The 24266-nt window shown below is 40.1% G+C and overlaps 1 protein-coding gene across 9 annotated transcripts in view; it reads left to right on the top strand.

Moving 5' to 3' along the window:
• The window catches only part of PTPRT (protein tyrosine phosphatase receptor type T), a 473479-nt gene that overhangs the window by 71185 nt on the left and 378028 nt on the right, over positions 1-24266 (top strand). Inside the window, exon 1 of one of the 9 annotated variants that reach the window (XM_074888116.1) lies at positions 23440-23731. The exons of the other annotated variants lie outside the window; for them this stretch is intronic. The gene's annotated coding sequence lies outside the window, so the exon portion shown is untranslated. Of the gene's footprint in view, positions 1-23439; positions 23732-24266 lie in introns of those variants that run through there. 9 annotated transcript variants of the gene reach the window in all.

The raw sequence follows: 24266 nt of genomic DNA, 5'->3' as shown, positions 1-24266 counted from the left end.
GTTCTTGTACAGATGTGTACGTGGGCCGGATTTTGGGCTGGCATTTGTGTATTAAAGAGAACAAACAGATGCAAAACCTGGTTCTTGTAGTTCAAACTGTCAGAACTTTTGGGGACAATATTGCACTAAAAATCAATCTTGGCTTTGGCTTTTGTGTTAGAGGTTCTGGCTTTCTGAAACTTATTAATTTTTTTTTGTGGTTTAGTTTTCTTATTTGAGTAGACTCCAGCAGAGTAGTGTTCAGAGATCAGTGCTGTAAGAGGCAAAACACTTCATCCTGTCAAATTCACACACGCATTGCTTGAGTCCTGCTGATTCAGAACAGAGTGCTTTTGATTATGTAAATGAGTATCAATATCTTTTGTAAGATCAGGAATTCAAATAGAGAATTTGCCATAGTTTACAGAATCTGTCACTCCAAGATAAAACTGCCAGAAAGTGATGAAATTTTGAGATTTAGTTTTAAAGTTTAGGAAAATAAGGTAGTTACAACTGCAAAAATCATACAGCATCACCAACGTGGAAGTGTTGGAGGAGGCAGAATCATTAGATCTGCCCCAGTTTGCTTTGATGCAGCCAGCACTGTCTTGCTGAATCCCGCCGAATCGAAGGATGTTCTGAGAACGAGCTGCTGGGGCTAGAGAGGGGCCTTCTTCAGGTGTGCATCTATAAAAACTGTTGGTATGCCTCACTAAATGGAAATTAGTAACTTAAATAGTTGTCAATCATTCTAACTATCTTTTATCTAGAACCAAGTAGCCTTTACTGTCTGTAGTTTTTGGTGTGGTATTTCAGGGTGAAAAATCCATATATATAGTCCCAATATTAAGGGCCTAATTACCTGAAACTTTACTGCTACAAAGAATTTCTTTAAGTGTGTAAATTGTATCATGGCTTCAAGGTATTATTTGTATCCATTACAGAATGAACCTGAGGCTTAAGGTGTGTTTGTGCTTCTTTGTGAAGCTTAGTGTAGCATCAAGGTTTAAGAATTCTTGTGTATGTGATGCATTCATTTATTATTGGGAAAGGAAAGAAGAAATATAAGAAAAAGGAAGTGGCTAAAGGTCCTATAACAGCCTTGAAAACATCCAGTTGCACAGATCCATAAACTGTAAAGTTTAGGACTTGTAAAGATGAGATTATTGTTTCTGAAAGCATGCTGTAATAATGCACTCTTTGCTTTTGAGACAATGATAAGTCTCTTCATATTCTTTCTCATTTTAAGAGATGAAAACTGCTAAGCAACAGAATATTTTAGCTGTGTACTGGCAAGATTTTTCTGATTACGTAGGAAGGTAATTGCAAGATCTTTTTTTTTTCTAAAGAAATGGCAGCAAAACCTGATTCCAAAGCAAAATCACCATTTTCTCTACTTAATAATAATGAAGTTCCAAAGCATTTGTTGAAATACACCTGAAATAGTTCTCTTTAGCCAAATCTTTTCATTCACGTTTTTTGTATCTTCAGATTTATGGTTATCTACTGTGAAGGGGTCAGTGTTGCCAGACATGTTCTTCTGAACAGATTATAAGTCTGCCTATGAGTCGGTTTTCTCAAGGAAGCTGGGAAAGGTGGCTAGGTTAGAACTACAAACCTTCAAGGCTGGGTGAACTGGAAATGAGACTTGTCTGGATGGTGGTGAAATCAGGAGCTGTGAGATTGAAATGGTTTTCATTTTCCCCCTCACCTTTTAGTTGAGTAAAGCTCTTAGAGCTCAGGACATTTGAACTGGTGTACAGAAGACAGAACAGATTAACTAGTTTATTGAATCCTCTTTGCTTTCATGCTCAAGCCATAGCAGTCACTTTTATTTGAAACAAAGGAATATTTCAGACTGGCTTATAGTATGATAAGAAAATACTTGTTAAGAATGAAATAATTATGTTATCTAAAATAAGACTATTTTAACATCCTATGGCTCAGTAGGCTTGAAATCTCAAGTTATTGCCTTAAAATTTTCTCTCAAAAAATCCCATAAATTCACTAAAAAAAGGTTCTTGTTTCCGTTCTTCTCTCAAAAGTGGATGCTCTCTTTCGGTCCACTGAAGCATGTCACCATCCTAAAGAAAACCTTGTAAAGTATATTATGGAATATGCTGTGTTAAACCTCTAGGACCTAACATTTCTAAGGGATATCAATCTAGCCTTTAAATTTATGCTGTCAGGTTTGTAATTTTTATTTTTTTGGGGGGTAGTGGTTGGGAATCTTTCCAGCTTTAAGTCATTTGCACGTTTCTGTTCCCCACTGCTCCTTTTGTCGTGCATACATGTATTCTTTGCCCTGGTAAGGATTCAATGCTGGAGCTGTGGATCTACCTGAAAATACAAAATCATAGTATATTGGGCATCTTTGATAAGAATGTGAAAGAGTTTCCACAGCATCATAGTTTTTATGTGTGTGTGTCTCACATTATTTTTTTTTTTTATTCTGTATTAACCTTTCCAGACCCCACCCTTCCAAAAGTATACTTAAACTGCATCTAACTCATCGACCAGCCCCAGAGAGAATCCCACTGTAACACCTGACTCTTCCAGCTGATTGTTCTGGGAAACTTTGACTGTACTCCAGAGGTAGAGCATCCTTTTTGTCAGATCTTGCGTATCTTTCAAGGCTGTCTCTTCTTACTCGTGCAGTTCTGTTGCTGCTACTCCGATGGTACAAAGGAAGTAGCAGGAGCGAGAGTGAAATAGAATCAATGGGGTTTTGTTTAGTTTTCCTCTAGAAAAAAACCCAGCATGCTAGCATGTAAACAATATTAGCATACATTTTGTCTAGATTATTCCTGACAATGTTAGTATTTATTCACAATAGTGAGGTTATGTTTTCAGCAGCAACTTCACTAGAATATTTTTTTAAGCCTGCTTGTTACATTTTTGGGGTTTCCCTTTTACCTATTTCTTTAAATCAAAGGTTTGATTCCCCCCCCCCCATATATAGTCATCTTCTGAAGAACTACTAGTCTGTCTCTTGCTCCTTTCCTTTGCTCTACTGCTTGCCTATTAATTCTCACTGAGCTTCTGCCCTGAATTTTAAAGCTCTTCATCTCACCAATAGACTTCAGTAAATACCTTACCGTATGAGTTTTCCTAAAGTTAGAGTGGCTACCTTGATTTTTATTGAAAGTCTTTCCCAGGCTGTTTGGCTTCTCTGTTACTTTCAGCAAGACAGCAAACTTATTACTTTCCTCCAGCCTGCTATTTTTAAACTGAGAGGCTTTACATTATGATTAAGGGTAGAATCATCCAAGGACTTCTCAGTCTCCGCAGTTTCTTCTTGTTCTGTTAAGGCATAGACAGTTCAGAAGTTTGCGAAGTTGTGTGTGAGAACGGTCATTAAAACTCATATTCACAGGAATTAGGCACAGGAGGGACCATCTAGTAGTATCCCATCTTCTGGTAGTCAGGTTACTCCTTTTCACTTACTTTCTCTTCCTCAGAGCCAAGAAATGACCTGTAACTGTTACCAATGCCTACCTTATATTTTTGGCTTATGTTGTGTCTTTCAGAAACTTTCCATCTCGTACATCAAGATACGGAGGATAGATACAGCCAGCCCCTCCCTTTGCAGCTTGCAATAGTGGTTAATCACCCTTACTGTTAAAAATGTGTCCCTTCTTTCTAATTTGAAATTGTCTGAAATGCCATGGAACAGCAGCTGCGAATCTGACAGAGCAGTGTTTCATGATCTTTCCCTGAAGTGATCTAATAGTATTTAACATCTGTGGACCACTCGGGTTGCCAAGATTTTACAAGCCTGCAGTGAGAGAGTTTGCATTATAAAGGACACCCCATTTTTGTACTGGCATCATACGTGCAATTTTGATGACTTTTTAGAAATCAGCTAACACTTGGTATCCAGGTAGGTATGGAGTAGATTTCATGTGCTTTAGAGTATTAGTGTAAATGTGCATTTGCTGTTTTCCTCATCTTTCATCCACATATCCATTCTAACTCCATATTCTCTGTGCTGTCCTAGAAAAAGGTGTCATGGACAGAAATAGTAATTAGACTTGGGGAAATGTTGCAAGCGTTCGTCAATCCTAGAAAAGTATTGAAAAAATTAAAACCTGGAGCGAGCACCAGTTTGTGCTTGAACTCAAGGCTGGTTTAAAAAAACCCAACAAAATAAAACATTATCTTTTGTTACTGTGAAAAAATATTTGTTTCAAGTATGTTTGTGCTGCTTTATATTGCTTTTCATAAATGAGAGTTTTGGTACTACTCAAAGAGCTTGTTATTTACTGAAGGACATGTATTTGGAGGCAGAATAGAGGATTTGTGCCTGAAGGTTACATGTTGTCTCTTCCTGGCTTTGTGAGATGCCCCAAAGAGCCTCTGAGCCAGGATGGTGCGGTGCAGCAAAGCTCCTTCCAGAGGAGAGCAGCCGAGTAGCTTTGGGGGGGGTTACGAGAGATGTGAACAGTGTCTCGACTTGTCAGGAGGATAAAAACGTGAACCCAAAGGTCTGTGAGTTGTGTGACTGCTTGGAAAAAACCAGGGGGGAGAGCAGAAGGGTGTGAGGGGACACGAGTCAGGTACCTGTGCCCGGTGCAAAGGCAAATGGAGCTTGCTGTTTGCAGTCTGTCAGCCATTGTTGGGCTTAGTTCTGCTTTTGCAAAGTGTTAAATATCAAGGGGGTTTTTTGGATGACAGCACAGACTGCTTCAGAGTACCCTGAAAACTAAGAAAGGACAAAGTTGCTTGCACTGCAAGCTGCTTAGGGCAAGCACTGTACTCTCTACTAGCCTGTTAAGACTGTCTTAAGGTACTTGGAGTGGTGTTGCAGTCATAGGAGTCTATTATAGCAAGTGTAGAAACACACTGAAAAGTGGAAATAACAGAAGGGTCGCAGTCCCAGAATTTTACTACTTGAGAAATACAGTATCTTTGCTACTCTTATGGTTTCTACTTTCAGATTAATTTCTCCTTAAACTAACCTCTACACACTTAACTTCTCTAGAGCTTTTTGACTCAGTGGCACAGAAATTCTGACTATTTGTACCGAGATACTAGCATAGGCTGAGTTGTTGAGTCATTCTTGTCTGACCGGGTGTCTAAGCTACAAGCCAGCGCTCATCATCTCTTGCCTTCTCCAGGCTTACTGGGACAAGAACAAATGACCCAGTGGCAGGTAGAGAGGAGCCTGGGTCGATCTTATCTGGATTCAGTTCTTTGACATCCTCTGGAGGTTTTGTGCAAATTTGATAAAAATTTCAAAGGTGTTAAGGACACAGGAGATGTATAGGAACTTAATGCCAGTTTTAGAAAGGTGTTAAGTGATTAGCTCCCACTGGTTTTCAATAGGGGTTATACACCTGGCTGCTGCTTTAAACCTTGCTAATTATAATTTTATAGCTTTAGGTACATTACTACATCTAAAAGCGTGTCCTGTGGTCTTCATATGACAGTTTCTTACTCGTACAATAGGGATGTTTCTTCATTTCACCATAATGAAAAGGGTGAGCATGTGAAAAATTGTTAGGTTCTTGAATTCTGTGGAATTATGAACTACACATTTAAACTAAACCTTTGAACGGCACTTGATCATAAGCAGTTCACTGCTCGTAACTGTAGTTGCTTGGTTTTCTGAGCAACGCCTGAAACATTTTGTCTTTCATTTGAAAGCTGAGTTTTATATGAAAAAACAAAGTTTTGTGTTTATCTTGCCTCTGGAGCAATGCCCTATGAGCATAAAACACTGGGGCAGAGGACATTTCAGAGAACTACAACTGACACATGATATTCGGGGGGGGATGCTTGAATTAATTTCATCTTGTTACAGGATACTTAACAGATTGTGTTCTGCATCACTGCAATCTCGCTGTGCTTCCAGTGGCTTTGGAAGGGATGGGATTAGAGGAATAGTGATTAAGATTATCCTTTTCTTTTAATGCTTGTGTTATGTCTGTGTTGGAATAGTCACTGTGATTATCCGTATACCTTGAGATTGATTTCTCGCTGTCCTCCTAAGACGCTGGAAATAGGAGTGTGGCTTTTATGCAAACATATTGCAAGTGTCTGACAAACTCAATATTGGTTATGAGCTGAGAGAATCTTTCTTTAGGCATTGGTCTGAGGTGCAATCTTTTTGTATTTTGCTCTTACATGAAAGATCTGCCTCTGGCCTTCAAACAAAATATTTTGGTCCATTCCTGCTCTTGATCTCCTGTAGTGTTTCTTGAAGTGGAATTAGTTTTTTCAGATTTCAAAATGCTGGTTTGTTGGATACCAGTCCACAATACATTTAACTTCAAATTATGTTGCATTAAAGTTCAGTGAAGCTGAACCTCTGTTTTTATTTCTTTGCCAGTCAAATCAATATCCTTCATCTATTTGCCAATGTGAGGTAGAAAAAAAATGGTTTGTGTAGGTGGGAGTGACTTGATTGGCACACATGATAGGAACAAACAGGAGGAGAGAAGTTCTGTTTTTTTCATGTTTCTTTGTTTTTGAAGTTCCAGGTTTTCCAGGAGGGTCTTAAGCAGTTCTCAAAATGATGCAGTTTCATCTTCTGAGGAACACATGCCCTGTCAGTGTATAATTTGTTGTCAGCTACAACAGAAGGCTCTTCCCTAGTGAAATCATTTAGGACCAGTTGCTACTGCAGGTGTCTGTCTTCCTCATATCATCCCAGTCAGACACAGTTGATTTCTCTGACAACACCTGGATACACACTAAAGAGATAAGTCTGCTTAGAAAGGAAAGCATGAATACGACCAACTACTTAAATCTATTCCTGCTTATAAGAAAGCCTTTTCAATTCTTAAAATGATAAGAATTATAGGATTTTATTATTGCTCTTTTTGAGTCAATTAAAGCTAAAATACCACTTTGATAGTCTGGAACAGAGAATAGAAACTAGGATAAAACTGACATAAGTGGTGACTGCAGTCATAGCACCCAGTGGAAGTATTAGTGGAGGTTAAGATTTTCAAAAATATGCTCCGCGGTGCTTTAATTCTGCTTACGTCAAGGGTGGTGGTGAAAGTCTCCCTGGTATCATTTAGAGCAAATGTAAGCTAATGAAGAATGCTTTGACAACTCCACGCTGTAAAGGTTGGCCACTGTAAAACTGCAGGCTGCTTTTTAAACCTGTCATCTCTAAAGTGCGTGGGCTCAATCAGTTCTGGAGTGGCTTGATCTTTAAATTTTAATTTAACATTTCAGTTTCTAATATGATTGTAAACTGGCAAGCAGGATGTCGTCTTGCTTTGCTTTTCTACCTGGTTATTTTCCCAGGTAAGATTCTCAATGGATAAATCATTTAAAGGTTAATGCAGGGTATATTCTTAGAGTTGAGTTTTTCAGTGCTAAAACTGCGATGTATGAGGATTTATTCAAGCAGGTTTACAGATTAATATAGATATGGGTTCTTGGTTTTCTCTATATTTTTATCAGTGGGTGAATCGTGTGCTGTTTTCATTAGATTTGGTTGTTACTTTTGATTTGTCTACATGTATTTGAATTGAGATTGGGGAAAAAAATGGTGTTTCAAGATAATTAGATACATAAAACAGTTTAAACATACTGTCTACAGAAGAAGAAAATAAGCTTATAAGAACATTTACATTAAAATTCATTTATGGAAGTAACTTAATAATATAAAGTTGAATTAGATGGATGTAATATGAGCTATGCAGAAACTTCCACTGACTTGCCTTGAGGGTGACTTATAAGAAACAGGGAGGTGGCTCGCTCTGTGGTTTTGCAGTGCGAGTGGGGGAAAAGGTCAAGGTGTGCCGAAGCGAAGGAGCAGGGCACGGGGGATTCCTGCGCTGGTGGCAGTGCTGCCCACAGGGGTGCAAATCAGTACTCTGAATTGGGGAGCTTGCTTCCTTTCAAATTCTTCCTTAAGTTAGTAACCTTTTTCCTAGCAAGCTGTAATACCTTACTAGTCTTCTTTAAAATGTTCTTTTGGATGAATCCACACTCCAAATTTTTACTTAATTCCCACATTTTCACTTCTGCTGGCCTCCTGATCACTGCAAATCCTCTTTATCCTGGTGAATGGTGAATATGGAAAACTTGTTTTAAATAATGCTCTGTATGAGCACAAGATAATTATGTTTATCTATTTCACGCAAACCCAGCTTTCACACCACATTAAGTCTGAGAAGTCAAGCATTTAGAAAAAGCAGTATTACAGCTGAACAGCAAATGTACGTGCTGTTTTTATTGCCACTTCAGAAGTCTGTTTCTGCCAGCTCTCCCTTTACCTTGTTTCTTCCTGTGATTTTGCTCAACTTATCACAGAAGGGCTGTCCTTGAAGGCAGTATTTCTTCTGTTGGAAATCTGTTTCTTCCCCTTGTCCCTTTTCCAGCGCTGCAGAGTAACTTTTGTAGTGGAGAAAGCAGTGGCCTCTGTAGCTGGTTCCCGTCAGGCAAATGGAAGCCGACTGATGGGAGGAGTGCCGGTTTGCACCGCTCGGGAAGCCTGCACCTCCCGAGCCTCCTGCGTGGTTGGGATGGAAACCCGTAACTCTCTTTGCTACCAGTAGCAAAGTTGGTTTCTTTTACTTCAACCGGACATTCAGCAACTGGTTGAAAAGTGACTCTTCACATCAGTTGTTGGATTCACCTGTTGGGGCTTTTTAAGAGCTGAGGAGTGGGGCTTGCTAGCACTTCACTTTCAAACATGTATTTCTGTCTGACTTCGTTGAAGTTACAGGTTTTTCTTTCATTCTAGACAAGCGTAGAACTTCAGCCAACTTTCAAATGAAACAGAAGTCATCTATTGGCGAACTCAGCTACTGATCAAGAACAAAATTTATGTGCTGCTTTTTTTTTAAAAAAAAAAACACCTCAAAGACTTAAGATTGAAGCTGTCATGCTGTAAGTTTTAGGCAAGGCTGCTGAAGTGGATTATTTTATACTTTGTGAAACTGCATAGAATGCAAGCGCTTAACAAGATCAGACCCTGCAGACACATCTGACAGCAGCTTTATAAAGCTGGTGTGCATACACTGAAGAAAAAATAACATGTAAAGGCCAGACATGTTTTTTCAGACAGATACACCACTCTTGATAAACCACTATTGATTCACAAACACGGGTACCTTCAAGCTTTGAGATGAGCGTCTGGCACAGGTGTAGCTGTGCCTCACAAAGAGCAGAGGAGTTTTGCCCTTTCATTGACAAATACGTAGTTAATAACTCAGTCTCACTTCTGTTCCAGAAATCAATCATAAGGCTTTTACTCAGCCCTTTGGTAACTTCCTACGCCTTAATAAACAAGACAGCTGTCCTCTAATGCCATGATTATAAATCTGGATAAGCATCCCTCTGTAACCGTGGTTGGTTTCTGCCTGCTCCGTGTTATGGTAACTCATAAAAGCAAGTTTTGCTGTGTGTAATACAAACACAAAGTAAAGAGGATCTGTGCCCCACAGTGTTCACAGCATAAATGCAAGGTGAGAGAGCACATGGATATCGATGATATGCAGAAGGAGATCATGAACTGGTGCCACTTTTGTGTTATCTTGGAGGGAGGAGTGTGAGGGCACAGGCGCTGGGTTGCCATCAACAGGTCAGGTTTCTCCTGTGGTCAAGAAGATGCTGCTCTGTGATGAAATGCCCTCAGCAAATGATGCTATGGGGTGCTGTGCAAGAATTCTCTACAAATTCTAACCTTACTATGGACAGGGCAAAAATCAGTGCTGTCTAGAAATTGTTCCCTGTTTTGTACAAATGTTCTTTTAACTGTCAATACTTACTACTTCAGGTTTACTGTCAACTCTAAGATTACAATGAAAGCTGCTCGTCCTGATTGAAATGTCATTGCTTTCTGTATAGGAGATATTTTCACTTGTTGAAACAAACCTGTACAGTATTGGGCAGTTTTACTGTACAGTAGTCTTCAAACTTATGCTGGCAGAAGGACAGAAAACCAATTCCAAGGGAATTCTCATTCTTTCCCTTAACAAAAGATCTCTCCGCTGAGGAGGACAGTCTGTTTGTAACTGTGCAGTGCTTATATTCTCTGCCTTGCTACTGCTCTGTGACTGAAATGTTAGCTCACTGGCTGACTTTGACTCATTGTAGAAATAGAGTTATTTTTTGTCAGCTGCATCTAACATATCAGTCAAAGATGACTCAAATGGCTTGGGAAGAATTGTGTCATCTTTGAGCTCTCTTGGTCAGATCCATTTTTTAACCAATTTATTCTGAAGGTTGAGGTATCAAGTGAAATAGTATGTTTGCATACCTAGACAAGAACGAGTAAGAAGACAGCCAATTAGTTATGTTTGATTTTCTCAACCTTTTCCTTTTTTTGTCTGTGTGTGATCTGTTTCCCTATAATGATTTTTAGATATACTAGCCAACTGAACTATTTGAAACTGGTTTTAAATTCAGTCACTGTGAAAGAGTTGAAGCATTTCTTTGTCAGCTCAAGTGCTGTTAGTTAGTAGCTGGGAGAAGAGGGGGACTGAAATTTGTAGGTAGCTGCAAGAAGATGCCTGGTTGAGCAGTTCTGTAGTAGATGGCCACTGCCTGGCCAGCCTGTACAGGCAGAGCTCCAGACTAACCCCGAATGCTGTCTCTGCTGCAGGGAACGGGGCAGGAATGGGAGAGAATATTGAGAGAAGGATGCAGAGGGAAACAAATCCAGGGAAAACTAGGTTTCATTACAGCCTCTGCAACTTGTTTGACGCTGCCGTTGCACGCCTTTCTCTCCCAAATCATTAAAGCCCCAAGGTTTGCAACACTGCAAAAACATCCGTGTTAAACGTATTTCAGGAACTGGACAGAACTTCTCGTGGAATAATCAGTCAGTCTTTAAAACCAGAGCTATGAGTGGCAGTTGCTGATCCAGTCCCAAGAGCTGTAACGCTGGAGAGCTGTGCTTGGTTGGTTTCGTCCAGGTCTCAGCAGCTGAGGCTGTTGCTCTGCATTCTTCTCTGTGCGTTCTGGGAGAGAGGTGGTCAAGACAGCATTAGTTTTGTGGCTTCTGGGACTATAGGCACTAGGGAGACGGAGGGTATCCAGCAGGTGTCTTGTTTTAGCAGAAAAAAACACCCCTTTGATTATGAGCATAGGAGGATCACTGCTGACAGCATGTATTGGAGCCAAGTTCTGTTCGGAAATGCGTTAGTACAGATGTAGAGTCGCTGCTTGAAAAAAATAAGACATCTGGATTTGTGCTGCTGTAACAAAGCGGGATGTTGTCCTGCAGGTATAGTTTCTATGCACTGAACAGATAGAGGCTCAAACATTTTAAATATTGAATTTCTACGTTTATTTTCAAGGTGCTCAATTAGCAAAAATTGACCGGGAAAACAGGGAAGGTAACTACTGCCTTTTCATGTGCCTCCAAGGGAGAGAATCCATTCTCCTGCAAGCAGAGAACTCAACAGCTCACCTGGAGACTTAGTAGCTCTCTAATGTAGTCAGTCCCTTCCCAAGGACTGGATCACACACTGTGAGAAAACACTTCCTCTGGACTGGCAGCACTTTTGTAACTCACACTCTTGGAGTCCAAGGTCTAGGAACTGAGAGCTGTCGGTATTTCTGTAACCTGAAATCTTGCCTTGATCGGGTGCACTTAATTCTCTTCTCCTCACACATATTGTGTTATCAACAGATATGTAGAGCAGAGTTTGCATAAGTGTTTGTTCATCTGCTCTTGGGTTTATTGGAATTCATAATCTAAATTGTGTATTAAAAATAATGGTAAATGTTGACACAGCATTTCCCTCTTCTAATTTCCTGCCTTTTCCCAGCAAGCTCAGCATCAAATCCTTGTTTTTTCAACCACTGCCACACTAGACTTGACGTGAAGACTATTCCATATTATGTTCTCTCTGTTCTGCCAAGTCAATATTTTCTGTCTGCTATTCTGTACATATCTCACATTGTTAAGTCTCTTTCCTTTATTACACCTCATTGTGCCCTACCTCCTGGCATAGGGCAAATATTTGCCTCCCTGGGATTGCAGCAAGACTCAAATACTAAGAGGCACCACCGAAGTGATTTTTTTTTTTTTTTCCTTGTACCTAATTAAGGTGGATATTTGTACATGTTTTTTTAAAAGCAGCCTAATTAGCCATAGCATTCTGCACTACGTAAGTCTTCCTCTGCTTAATTGCATGGCTCATTCCGTTGCTGTTGTAGATGTGTCCTGTTTGTCAGTGCATTTTTTTCTGTCCCTACTCAGTGATACCCGTTTCTTGGTTGTGTCCGAGTATTTTGGAAGCATGGCAGCTCTAGAAATAGCACTTTGTCTCGGTTTTTGAGAACGTAGGTTTTGGTGGCATTCCTGAGGTGTATTCCTGTCCTGAAGATGCTGTGAGGATCACTGTGCCAGGGCTTATTTTATTTACTGGAAACAGAAGAGAGCAGGAAGACAATGGGGAGATGTCTTGATAATGAAACTGAGATAATGAAATTCATCTTCCCTATGTCCTTGGTCTGCAGTCTCACCTCTGCTTCCCGACATAAAATAGTAAGAAGGAAATTAAATACTTGATTACTTTAAAATGGTAATGCTATTGAACTTAAAGCTCTAAGATTAGAGGAGACTTAAGTGGGTCCTATCATTTTAAGTGGCTCGTTACTGGGATGAAACAAACTTTCATCTTCACTAGATGCTATTAACAGTGATTGGATCAGGCACATCTTGTACTATGTGACTTACCTCATTATCTCAAAGATCGTTCACAATAAACCATTGCATTTCTTACGGGTCTTGGGCATGTGAAAGATATTTTTCTCCTACTTTCCAAAATGCAGGTATCCTCCTGGGGATGTGTTGCACATCTGCCTTGATAGCGAAGTCTGCTTATTCCTTTTTATTAAGGAAGTCAGAGATAGTCTTTGGCTTGCTCTACCTTCCATTATTTTCGAGATCTAAGAAATGAAGGGCCACTGTAATATGAAGTGATTGACTTGTCATTTCTGTCTTGATTTGTCACCTGCAACAAAGGGCCCTTCACACTGGGAAATGCAGGAGCTCAGTGTTTTGAGAACAGCACTGTATCTCGCAGGCTCTCTGATGCGGAGATGTCTGGTAGCTTTAAACTGAAGTTTATACATCAGTTAAAAGAAAATCACTGTCCTAATTGGGAAGGATGTGGAAGGTTTGGATGATGGTGTCAGTTTTCCACTAGTTATTATGTAAATAATGTAAATTCATAGGGTGTGTTTTGTTCCAGTGAATGCAGGAGACTTTTCTGCCTTTTTGAGGATTTGAAATATCAAATCTGTGTGAACCAACTAAATGTGATACTATGTCTAGGAGTACAGTGAACTTTTTTCAGTAGCTGCTGAACTGTATTTAGATGAAGACTTACTGGCTTCAGCCACTTTATATGGTTGTTCTTTATTTGCCTTTTCTCATCCTTTGCCCAACAAAGAGATTAACAGATCTTTTTTCAGTTTATTTTGCCTAAAGCAGAAAATCTACTCTGGAAATAGAAGCTTGAATTAATAATGTAAGCATTTAGAAGCACTTTGATTAACGACATCACCATTTTGCATTTTGGGATAAAATAGAAAAAATGCATTCTAGGCCTTTTGTAATGGAAATTTTAATTATTCCCATGTCTTTGGGAATAGATGATTTTCTCACTGGGTCATATTCATGGGAGTGAAGGGATTGTTTTGAGTGAATACTTCCCCCCCTTCACTTTTGCTCTTACAAATTCATCTGATGGTTCTTTTATATGGAGTGACCTAGAGTGAAGTATTTGCTCTACTTCTGAATACCCTACAGAAGTGACACTTTCACATTAAATTGCAAATACCTCTCTTTTTGAATATTGGCACTCCAATGACAGAACAAGGGAGGAAAAGGTTAATTTACAAACTTTGCAAGAGAGTTTGGAACCAGATTCAAAGATGTTAAAGACACGACATTTCATATGCTGTGTGCAAGCACTAAGGCTTTTCCTCCCATGCTGGCTGGAGGCACTAGCTGCTGAGAGTGGAAAAGGCTCCAGTCATTAACTAAATGCTTTCATCTCATTTGATGTGTGGAGCATTAGCTGAGAGAAGCTTTTTCTTATGAATAAAGTTGTCACCTTATATTTCATATGCAGTTTGTGAAGTCCATAACTTGGACTGTGTGTGGTTTTTCCTTGTATTTCTCTGCCTGTGTTGGTATGTCTGTTGGTTAAGTTTAGTTTGATTAAGTTTGTTTGCTTTGCTGTTTGATTTGAAACAATTTGGGTTACAGGCCTGAACGCTTGGCAGTATCTTAAAGCGGAGATGCTCAAAGCAGATCTGTGTAATTAAAGCTATAGAGGATTTCCCCCTGTCTGCTAACATGGAGCTGGGGTCAGGCAACTAGCTTAGAAAGGGAAAATGATTTTTCACTTAGTATTCCATTGATTTTTCTGGAGACTGTTAGCACTTTTTTTTAAGTGGCAGGGCACATGTGACAAATCAGCACTGTTCATAAGGTGGTCAAGAGGAGAAAAGCAAAGTATGTTCATGTGGCATTGAATCAGCACGGAGAGAACAGAACTGCAGGGGAGTTCTGCCGAGCCTTTGTGTTATGGGGATAAGAGTCTGACAAAGGGAAGGTGGATGTGGAGAAACATTAATGAATAAAACCTATGAAAGTCATCGTTGTCTTTCTTCTGTCTGTATCAGAGAACACACAGGAGTGCTGGATGGATAGCAACACTCTTGACAAGTGAAGTAGGGAATGGAGGCTTTGTCCTGGCCTTCTATTTATACACAAGGGATAAAAAAGTTGTATTGTTACCGCTAAGTAGAGAAGAGCTTGGGGTTGTTTCTTCTCCTTGTTCTTTCTCCAGTGAGATTGCACACATCTGCCACTCATAGGTCAATTCTCTTACCTTTTTCTTGACTTAGAATTATCTCTTTCTTTCCTGGTCCTGTTCTTGCCATCCTTTTGTTACAAATTACTTGAATTAGATATTCTGTGAGTTTAAAACTCAGAAGACGCTGTGTATTTTTTTGATATATCCATCCTGTTTATGGTTACCGTTACTCTGACTGGTTTTCCCTTTCTTGAGTACTGGGCATTAGCTGCAGATACAAACTTCACCAATAGGCCTTTTCCATCCTGGGCCCATGTGGGGCTCTTGGTTGACTCTTCAGTGCTGAGTTTTAATTAACTTGAGCAATGGGGCTTCTAAACTTTTACTTTAATGGTCTCACATTAAAATATGTATTGTTTGCTGCCTTTAGCTCTCTGGCTCTTTCCTGATACTTAGATAACAGCAAAACACTGTCCTGCATATAACATACTCCAAAGAGAAGATGAAAAAACAAAGCTCAAGTGACAGATGTTAATCACAATACTTAATGCTCTGGAAACACGACACTGATGAGGGCTGGATAAGAACCCACAACTGCTGATTCTCCTCTCTGCATACAGGGATGAATATGTGTGCAAGGGAACTAATGTCAGCAGAGCGACTCTAGGTTTACACTGATGTTACTCAGTACAAACCTATGCCCTTGATCGTATTTGACGTCTGGCAAACTGAAAGCCTTCCTTCTCACTGATCGTAATTGCAACATTTAAAGTAAAATCATAAAGCTTTATTACCCCTGCTGCTCTTACTGCCCCGTCCTTTCAGGTTTCTAGGGACCTGAGGGAGTCTCTTTCATCTCCTCATTGAGGTAAAGGGGGATCCTTTTTCTGCTGAATTCTGCTTTTGCTTGTTTAAAAGCTTTTCCTTCAGGCAACAGTCTGTGCAACAGTATTAACACCAAGTGGCAGGGTTTTTCTCCCTGTTCACTTGGGAGAAATTACAGAAGAAAGGGAATTAGCTGCTTCTGTAAAATTCTGGAAGTAGATGGTAACTTTTCATCAGAGTGTAGTATGCATGTATGAATTTCAGAAGGGTTGGTATATCTTTAAGTTACAGAGCACGTAATACAGGAGAAATATTTGGAAGAGACTGAGTTAAATAAATCTTCTAAATTTCAGTGGGGTGCACCACTCAGTCTGCTTTCAGTTCCTTTGCAAATCTTCCCTTTAACCCTTGGCATTGACATACCTTGTAGAGAATGCAGAATGCACTTAGCTTCTGGATGAATTTTTTTTCTCTAGATATCTTTGTCGTTTGGTGAAAGGATGCTGTACTTAGACGGTTAAATTTCTACATGTTTATATTAAACACATCTTGTTGCGACCCTGGGCCATCAGCAGTTGGGGAAGAATTTCTCCCTCTGAAGCAAGCCCTCCTGCCCCGTTCAGGCAGATGGATCATCAAGGCTCAGCTTTGCAGTGTGCTGTCAGGGTAACACGAGTCAAGGGAAGTGAATTGTGGAGCTAGAGGCCATCCCCATGGAGTGGATTGCATCGTGCCCTCGCATATACATCTGTTTTTTTCCACTGCTGTGTCTTAGGTCATTAGCAGAGAAACTAAGCAATTTTAGCTATTCCCAGGAGATATCTCCAGTTTTCCTTTTAGCTGACAAAATGCTTCATTTTTTCTAAAACCCTGGAGCATTGCAGACTTTAATTTACAGAAATTAGTTTCTTAAACTGAAATTAGTTTAAATCCATGAATTTTGCAGAACTTGAGGAAGCCATAGTGCATAAATAAAACAACAGCACTGAGTTGAAAGAGGTTCAGTGTACAGGACCAGCATGCAGGTTTTCTGCAGAATTGTTTGGGGCTGGTCTTTTTCAAATGGAATAATTTAGCAGCACATAATGCATTCACATTCAAAGTGCCTTGCACATGTTCCAAGTTACTCCCTGCCAAACCCCTTTGCATTGCTTCAGGAAAGGCAAAAAAACTCTTCCAATGCTATAGATGGGGGAATTGGGTTGAAAAGTGACTTGTTTAAAGTGGTAAGGAACATCTGTACAGAGATGATACTAGTATTTTGGAAACTGGTTGATCTTTGCTCAGATTTCCTGAGACCAAGTCCAATCCAAAGAGACTAAGCATCCTGTCTTGAATTTTGTTGCAAATGCTATTGATGTCAATGAATTTTGCATCAGGTCTAAATGATCATGTGGTACAATGCATTGAATTTTCATCGGTTTGGGTTTTTTAAACTTATATTTCTGGAGATGCCTAAGTGATTTGTGCCTGTATACAAAGGAATTTTTATATGTAATATCGTTCTGGAATTTACCTCAGGTAACATTTGTATTAAGAAACAGCTTGGCTTTGCAGTGCTGATTTTGAAAGCTGTCAGAGCATTTTTGAGAAATTTTAAATGCCTTGAAAACTTATCAATGCTATTTATAAAGGAAGGGAAGATAAGAAACATTGTGTATGCCAAGTCTGAAGTGGTAATCAAAAAATATATGTAGCTATAGCGAGTGTCGCTTTCCTTTTTTTGTGGTATAACATTGGTTTGTAAATGTAAATGAATGCCTCTTTCTAATTTATAACATTTTATTCTTCAATTAAAACTATTAATGCCAAGCATATAATGCGAACGCTCTGTTGTTTGCTGTTGCAATGGCGTAGGCTTTGGTGGGCACCACCCTGTTCTTTTACACTCGAAGGCCTGAACATTCTGCAAATAAAACCAGTGGAATGTAGCAACAGAGATTGCCCTTTGGCTTTGCAAAAAAGGGCACTTTCCTGAGGATGCTACCTCTAGTCCATCTCTTAGTTCTGCCTGTAAATGAAATAGATGCTACAGGAGCTTTAGTTGTAGTTCTAGTTTTCAGGAAAACTTTTTTCAGGACCCTTTCTTGATCTTTCACAGCTGAAGTTCTGGCCAGTCCTTCCCCACTGTGTGCCATTTCTGACAGTGTAACCAAAACTGCCTCCTAATTCTTTACAGTAACTTTGAAGCAGCCTTGTCAAGGAAGTGAACTTAACCCTAAAATAGCGGTCCGCTGTGCACGTGTAGGATGTTTCTCCATTTGCCCTATACGTGTGCAGTCATTGTTTGGAAGATGTGCACAAGAGCACAGTGGGAGACGACTCACCCTGTGATGAGCACTGCATTTCATTTAAGGTTTTGATAGCCAGGACATGCTTTTCTATTCTTTGATTATGGTGAAGCAAACTAAACTTATATAAACATAATCAGGAAACTTAACAGAGGGGCAGGTCACTGAATGAGGCTGGGGTGTAAATGCAGAGAAGATGGGGTATACGTGGAGACATCTGACAGCAAATCGCACAGATCAAGCCTCGGACATTTTTTGTAAGTTGGTTGTTTCCTATTACCTAAACACAGGAAATAAACCAAGGATTTTTTTTTCATGGATGGTACTGTGGTGGTGAGCTTTTTCAAACTCCTGGACACTAAAAGGATCTTAGCACTCCCATCTCTTCTTATAACACTGTCTTCATAACCAAACTGAAGATTTCCCATTGTGCACTGCAGATTGTTGTATCTGTTTACTGTTACTGCCTGTTCTGCTGTTCACCATCTTTGGGTTCTGTTTCCATTCTCAGAAAAAGAGCTTTTTCATGATGTCATTGTATGATCCAGTAGAAATGTTCTGCCCCATTTGGTTCTCTTCAGCCTTCCTCCCACCGGTCTCCCTGCCTACCTCCTCTTGCTCCTTGTGTTCACCAAGCATCCTCTCTACCCTAGTTCTCCTTTCCAAACTAATTTTTTCTGTACTTTTTTCACCGTGTATTCCATTGATTAACTAATCCAGAATGAAAATACAAATCACTAATGTTTATTTTTTGTGTATCTTGCTTATAATGCACAAAAATCCATCAGAGAGAATTGAACATCTGTGCAGTTCTTTGTTAGCTATTTGCCACTCTTGTAATGCGGGAACAAAGGGTCGTCCAAGAAATTTGGAAGGTAGTGTATTTAAAACTGATAAAAAAGAGCACACGTTTTACTTGTGCCATTCTGTCTTGAGGCAATTCAGGAAAATAACTTAGTAGGCTTGGCAAAAGATTAGACATTTACTTGAAAATCCACAGTTAAATTATGTAGGATGAAGTTCTAGAAGAGATATAAAGCTGCCTGCTTTAGGACATCAGCCAACCATTCATTGCCTGGGGTTAGGCACTGCCTTCCTCCCCATGAGCCTTGTTACTGTGTGTAACGATCTTTTGCTGGTTGCTTATACCTTCCTCAGCAGCCAGCTCCTGTTGGAGGCCGAGTACTGGACAAGCTGCTCCATTGTTTTAATCCAATATGTTACTCTTACTTTAGTTTACCTAAGTACACCAATTAATTGGTCATAAAGTTGTTCAGGCTTTTCATTAATAGGGAACGTGAGTGATTTACAACCCACGGGAATAATATATCTGTTGAACTGTGGAGTTTGGTCTAGCTTCTTTCTGAAAGACTCTGTATGGTTATGCCACTTGCATAGCAAAGAGCTGCACTGCAGCCATTGGTATTCAAGGAGTGCTACCCAAAGGGAATTTTTAAAAAATAATTATGGCGTTTTATCCTTTTCTTCCCTCTTTCCTTAGCGCTTTGCCTACATGATGATTTTGACGGAGATGTACGCGGCACAGGGCTCCCTCCCCCTGCTCGATGTACTTAGGCTTATTGTTACTGCAGCAAAGGGAGGCTGTTGCTATGAAAAGGAAGAAGGTTACTAGATCACATCCCTCATAAATATCGGATGAAACCAGCGGGAAGGAATTAGGTTGGGAGTAAATGACACAAAGCCCTGTGTTGGTTTTACACGTGTGGGGGGAAAACCTAAACAATCAATCTTTCTGTGCTGACAATTGAATATTTCTTCCCTTTGCTTTACTACAGTATTTCTGTTTCTATAGCAACCAGGGATTTTTGCAGGCTGGCAAACTCTCCCACAGCAAACCCAGAGAAACAGGTGTTGGCCAAGGCTTTTAGTTTTGCCAGGGATGCTCCAGCTATAGCCTCCAGAAGAGGATTGGCCCCCGGCTGTCGGATCCTCCTTGTGAGCGATGTTCTGCCATTGCATCCCGTGGGTCAGTGCAGCCCACGATTAGTGTTTTGTCTCCTGAGGATTTAGGCTGAAAATTGAAATGAAGTTATCAGGGCTTCCGTTTCAGAGTATAAGTTAAACATGCAGAAGGGCTCAGAAAGCCCCGACTTGTCTTTCACACACACAATTTTGTGGTGGTGTGGTATTTTAAGCAGGTGTTTTTTTCTTTCACATTAAGTGTGAATGACTGTGGTTGGAAGCTCAAACGCCTCATTACCTTATGTCCTCCAGATTGTTTCACTGATCCACGTTTTTTCTAATAAGCTGGGGTAATACCCAGCACACATTACCTTTGGATGCTAAGGAGTGTAAAAAATAGTTAGGCTTAATAATTTAGATCCATGAATTGCCACTGAAATAAACACCCTGGGCAAGTAAACTCAGAACTGTGCTATTCTGTTTTTATATATCCTCTGTTAAGAAAGGAAAAAAACTGCAAGCTTTTCTTAATCCTGTCTCCGTAGGCAGCCAGTGAGATGTCTTGCTGACGGTTGTACCAAGGGGAGAGGGAAAGCTTTCCATAAGCATGACTTTGTCAGCGCTTGGATGGGTGCAGCGATCCTGGCAGCTCCAGGCTGGCAGTGGGGAGATGCGCTGTCAGGTTGGGTTCCCATTTCCATCCCTCCTTGTGGTCTCAGCATCACAGCTGTGTCCTGACAGTTGCTTTTACTGTGAGACTGGAGAAAAGGGGATGTTTTTTAGACTGTAAAATCAGGCCTTTGAACTTGTATTGCAAAAGGACTTTGGGGTTTCTTTTTCTGTGTAGAGAAGGGCTTCCACATTGCTACAACCCACCAGTCATGTATCAGGAACTACAGTGCACTTACGCTGTGATTATAATATTCTGCTCTCCACATTATTTGTCTACTGCAGGACGTGTTACTTAATGAGGGGAAGGGGAGGAAGAGGGTCTTGCCAAGTGTGTCTCTTTCATTGGTAGCAACGAATGAAGTGTAAAATAGTCACTGAAGAAAAAGTTGTTTTGGTACAAAATGATATACCCTGTTTTCTTGCTGAGGAAAGAAGGTAAAATAAAACTACTAGAGATCAAAATGTATTGTTTTCCTCCCAGCACAACATTCAGTAATATAAAGATGTGAACTGTAAAGTATGAACTGGTATTTGTAATATTTAGGAAGAGCTGGCTACCTGACAGCAGCATGCACCTGCCTCCTCCCGTATGCTATCCAGTCTAACGTGGTTTTGTAAGAGACAGGTGAAATTAAGAAATACTGATTCTTAGCAAAGTGCTCAAATTCATAATGTATACCCAAGTCTCTTCAGAGTTGTTGTAGAAGTGTCACTGGATATCAGACTACCATACCATGACAGGATTGAAAAGGCTCTGAACAACCCTAATTGCTGATTTTGGATGTATCTATTTCTGTTCCAAGGTAGAGTCTGGAGGCAGAGGCCAATGTTGGGCTTTTTGTTGTGTGGGTGGGGTTTTTTTTCTTGTGTGTGTTTGTTTGTTTTTTAAAAAAGAAATTGGAGAAATTGGAGCTTTAAGGTGCTTGGTAGCTGCTTAGATGCAAATGTTCCATTTCTTCTGTGTCCATATCTGTTTGACAGAAGGAGCAAAATCTTAGAGGTCTCGAACTACCCAAATGTAAATGATCTTTCACTGATGAGCACATGTAACTGGGGTCTTTGTTCAGCCCCTGGTAGAATATTTTCTCTCTAAGTACCGTTCCTGTTTTGAATAGTTTGTATGTTCTGCAGGTCATACTCAGAAAAGTATCCATCCGCAGATGATTCCTTTAAAGCAGCGCATCTATCTACTCACCGTGGTGTCGAAGCAGTATTTATTTCTGCTAGACCTGGAGGGCTCCTCTGGGTGAAGTGGCAGGGTAGAAACCACGGTGCTGGGAGCCGAGTTCTTTCAAGCAGAGATGATTTGATTATGATCCTGCTGGATGTTCTCACTCTGCCTGTGCTATTGAGACACTGATGAGAAGTGAGGGGATGGACGTGGTACTTGTCTGAAACGAGCTTTAGCTAAGTCCACATGCTGGTTGAACAAATCAGCAGGGCCTATGATTTCTCCCTACTGAGTAGGAGAGATGGATTCAGGTACCGTGCCAGCCACTTCTCCTCCTCTTCCAGTCACAAATGTACAGAAATGTTCTTTTGCTCCCTGTACCCTGCAGAGATTAGAGTCCAATAATTAACCCAGTCTGAGTGCTCAGAGTTGCAGGAGGATTCAGTGCTTGTTTTTGCTGATAAAACCTTGAACTAATCGTGTAATCACTTGTCTTATTTAGCCATCTGTACAGGGAAGTACTAGGGGTGTTACTTAGCACTTAGAAAACATTTTCAAGTGAACCAAAAATTAAATCTGGAAGTTCAGCATGGCATTTTGTCAGGCTTTTCCCCAACACAGGATTAAGTCTGTCTGATCTTTAGAGGACAAAAGTCCAGGGCTGGAGATCCAGTAGCCTTCCCAGACAAGCTGGTCCCATTGCTGGACTCTACTTTAAAGAGAGATTTGTAAGCATCTCCCCTCTGCTGTGGTCCTCCACAGTTAGTTATGAAAATGCTTCCAGATGCTTCGAAAGCTTTCAGCATTGTGCCAGGCCACATTTTGTTTTGAAGTGTCTGATGCTTCATTAAGAATTTCTGAATCGTTGGGGAACTACTGTATTTACAAAATAAGGAGAACAAAAAAAAAAAAAGGACCTCTCCAAAATGAACGTGTTTCAGAAACAAGGTTTAGAATCTGTATGACAAGACAGTGTTGAAAGCCTCACTAGAGTCTAGATATCTAGCTTCTGTTATTGCTTTATCCAACAGTTTGTTACATGGCTATGGAAAGAAATTAGATTGATCCTTGACAAATCTGTGTTGGCTGTTACTCATCTCCTTATCCTCCAAATTGGATATACGTGGTTTGTCTACCAACATGTGCTATCACTTTGAGGAGGAAATTCAAGATGACTGGTCTATAATTAGCTGGCTTTTTGGTTTTTTTTAATAGGTACTATGGTTTACCTTTGTGTATCTTCTAGATTCTCATCAATCCTCTAAGCTTTATTCAAACAAAACAATGAAACCACCAGTTCTGAGAATTTTATCAGGTCCAGCCACGTTACGGACATCTGACATTTGTAGATATGTTCAATTCCCCCCACCCCCCCATTTTACCTGCTATCATAATACTGTTTTCTTACTAGCTTCTGTAAGTGTGACCTCTTCACTGCAGTACAGTGTTTTCTTGTCAGCTTTTATAGCCTATCTTTAGTTATTTCTGTGCCACTGGTCTTTCCAGTTTTGATCTTCACCTGCCCCTGCTGTGTTTTTGAGCTCACTTAAGTAACGTGGTCCAGTTTCACTTTCTTTAGACTTCCTGCTTGCACATGAGGTCACTGAAGAATTTTTGATTCGGTTCTTTCAGTTTCTCGCTGCCATCTATTCTCTGTGCTGTGAAAGTTTGCTTTAAAGAACTGCAAGATTTCCAGAACTGCTGCTACCTTTTGGCTTGTTTCACTTGGCAAATTATCTGCCAATCATCTGAACCCACCAAAACTGCTTTTTCAAAAGTTCATTGTTTCTGCTGTTCTTGTTCTTCTTCCATGAGCTGTGAACTCTACCCCTTCATGGTTGCTATTGTTAAAAATTGTTTCAGTTTTCATATTATTGACCACTTTCACTTCATTTGGTCAAGTTAAAGCTAAAGAGTCTTCTAGTTACCTTTCTCCTTGTGTGTCAAAAAATGGTTCCTAATATATTTATTTCCAAAGCCTTTTTTTTTTAACAGTTGGTGATGGCTTATATTACTTTTCCAACAAAGTGGTGGTCCTATCACTGCAGTTATCCAAGCATTGATCATGGTTCTGTCATCTGGGTTAAAAATTTTTCTGCATGGTTGATCTCAGTCCAAAGGTAAGAACCTGCAAAAACCGAAAAATGTAATAGTGTGCTTGTAGAAGAAGTATGGTTAGCAGAGCTGTAACGGGCCGTGTAATCAGGGTTGCCCTCTTTTCCTCATCTTTCCACAGCTGTTAAGGTTGCCCAGAATAGGGAATATTTTCTGCTAAGCTGCAAAGCATCTGGATGAGGGATGATACGTTATGAAGAAATTAATCCAGCACCCATTTGCACTCCAGAGAACAAATCCCAAACAGCACCATCATATAGAACTGGTTTTCTGCTTGCGTGGTGTGCTCATCTATGGGTTAAAGAAGGTAATTTAGCTCTAAGGAGCTGTAAGTGAGGATGGAATGACTGATGGGCTTTGCTCACTATTACCTAGGGTTAGATTTTCAAAACGGAACAGAGGGGTTCAACCAAATATGAATGAGAAGGAATGCCTTGCAAATAGTGGGGGGATTAGAAACATCTCTCCTCCTCCGGCACTAACACAGGTTTCATTACTAAACACTTCTCTCTTACTGTTTGATCTGATTGCAATTTAATT

Source organism: Strix uralensis, chromosome 18, assembly GCF_047716275.1.
Source record: "Strix uralensis isolate ZFMK-TIS-50842 chromosome 18, bStrUra1, whole genome shotgun sequence".
Lineage (NCBI taxonomy): Eukaryota > Metazoa > Chordata > Aves > Strigiformes > Strigidae > Strix > Strix uralensis.
The sequence above is the reverse complement of the archived record's forward strand: the minus strand, read 5'-3'. Positions and strand labels throughout refer to the sequence as shown.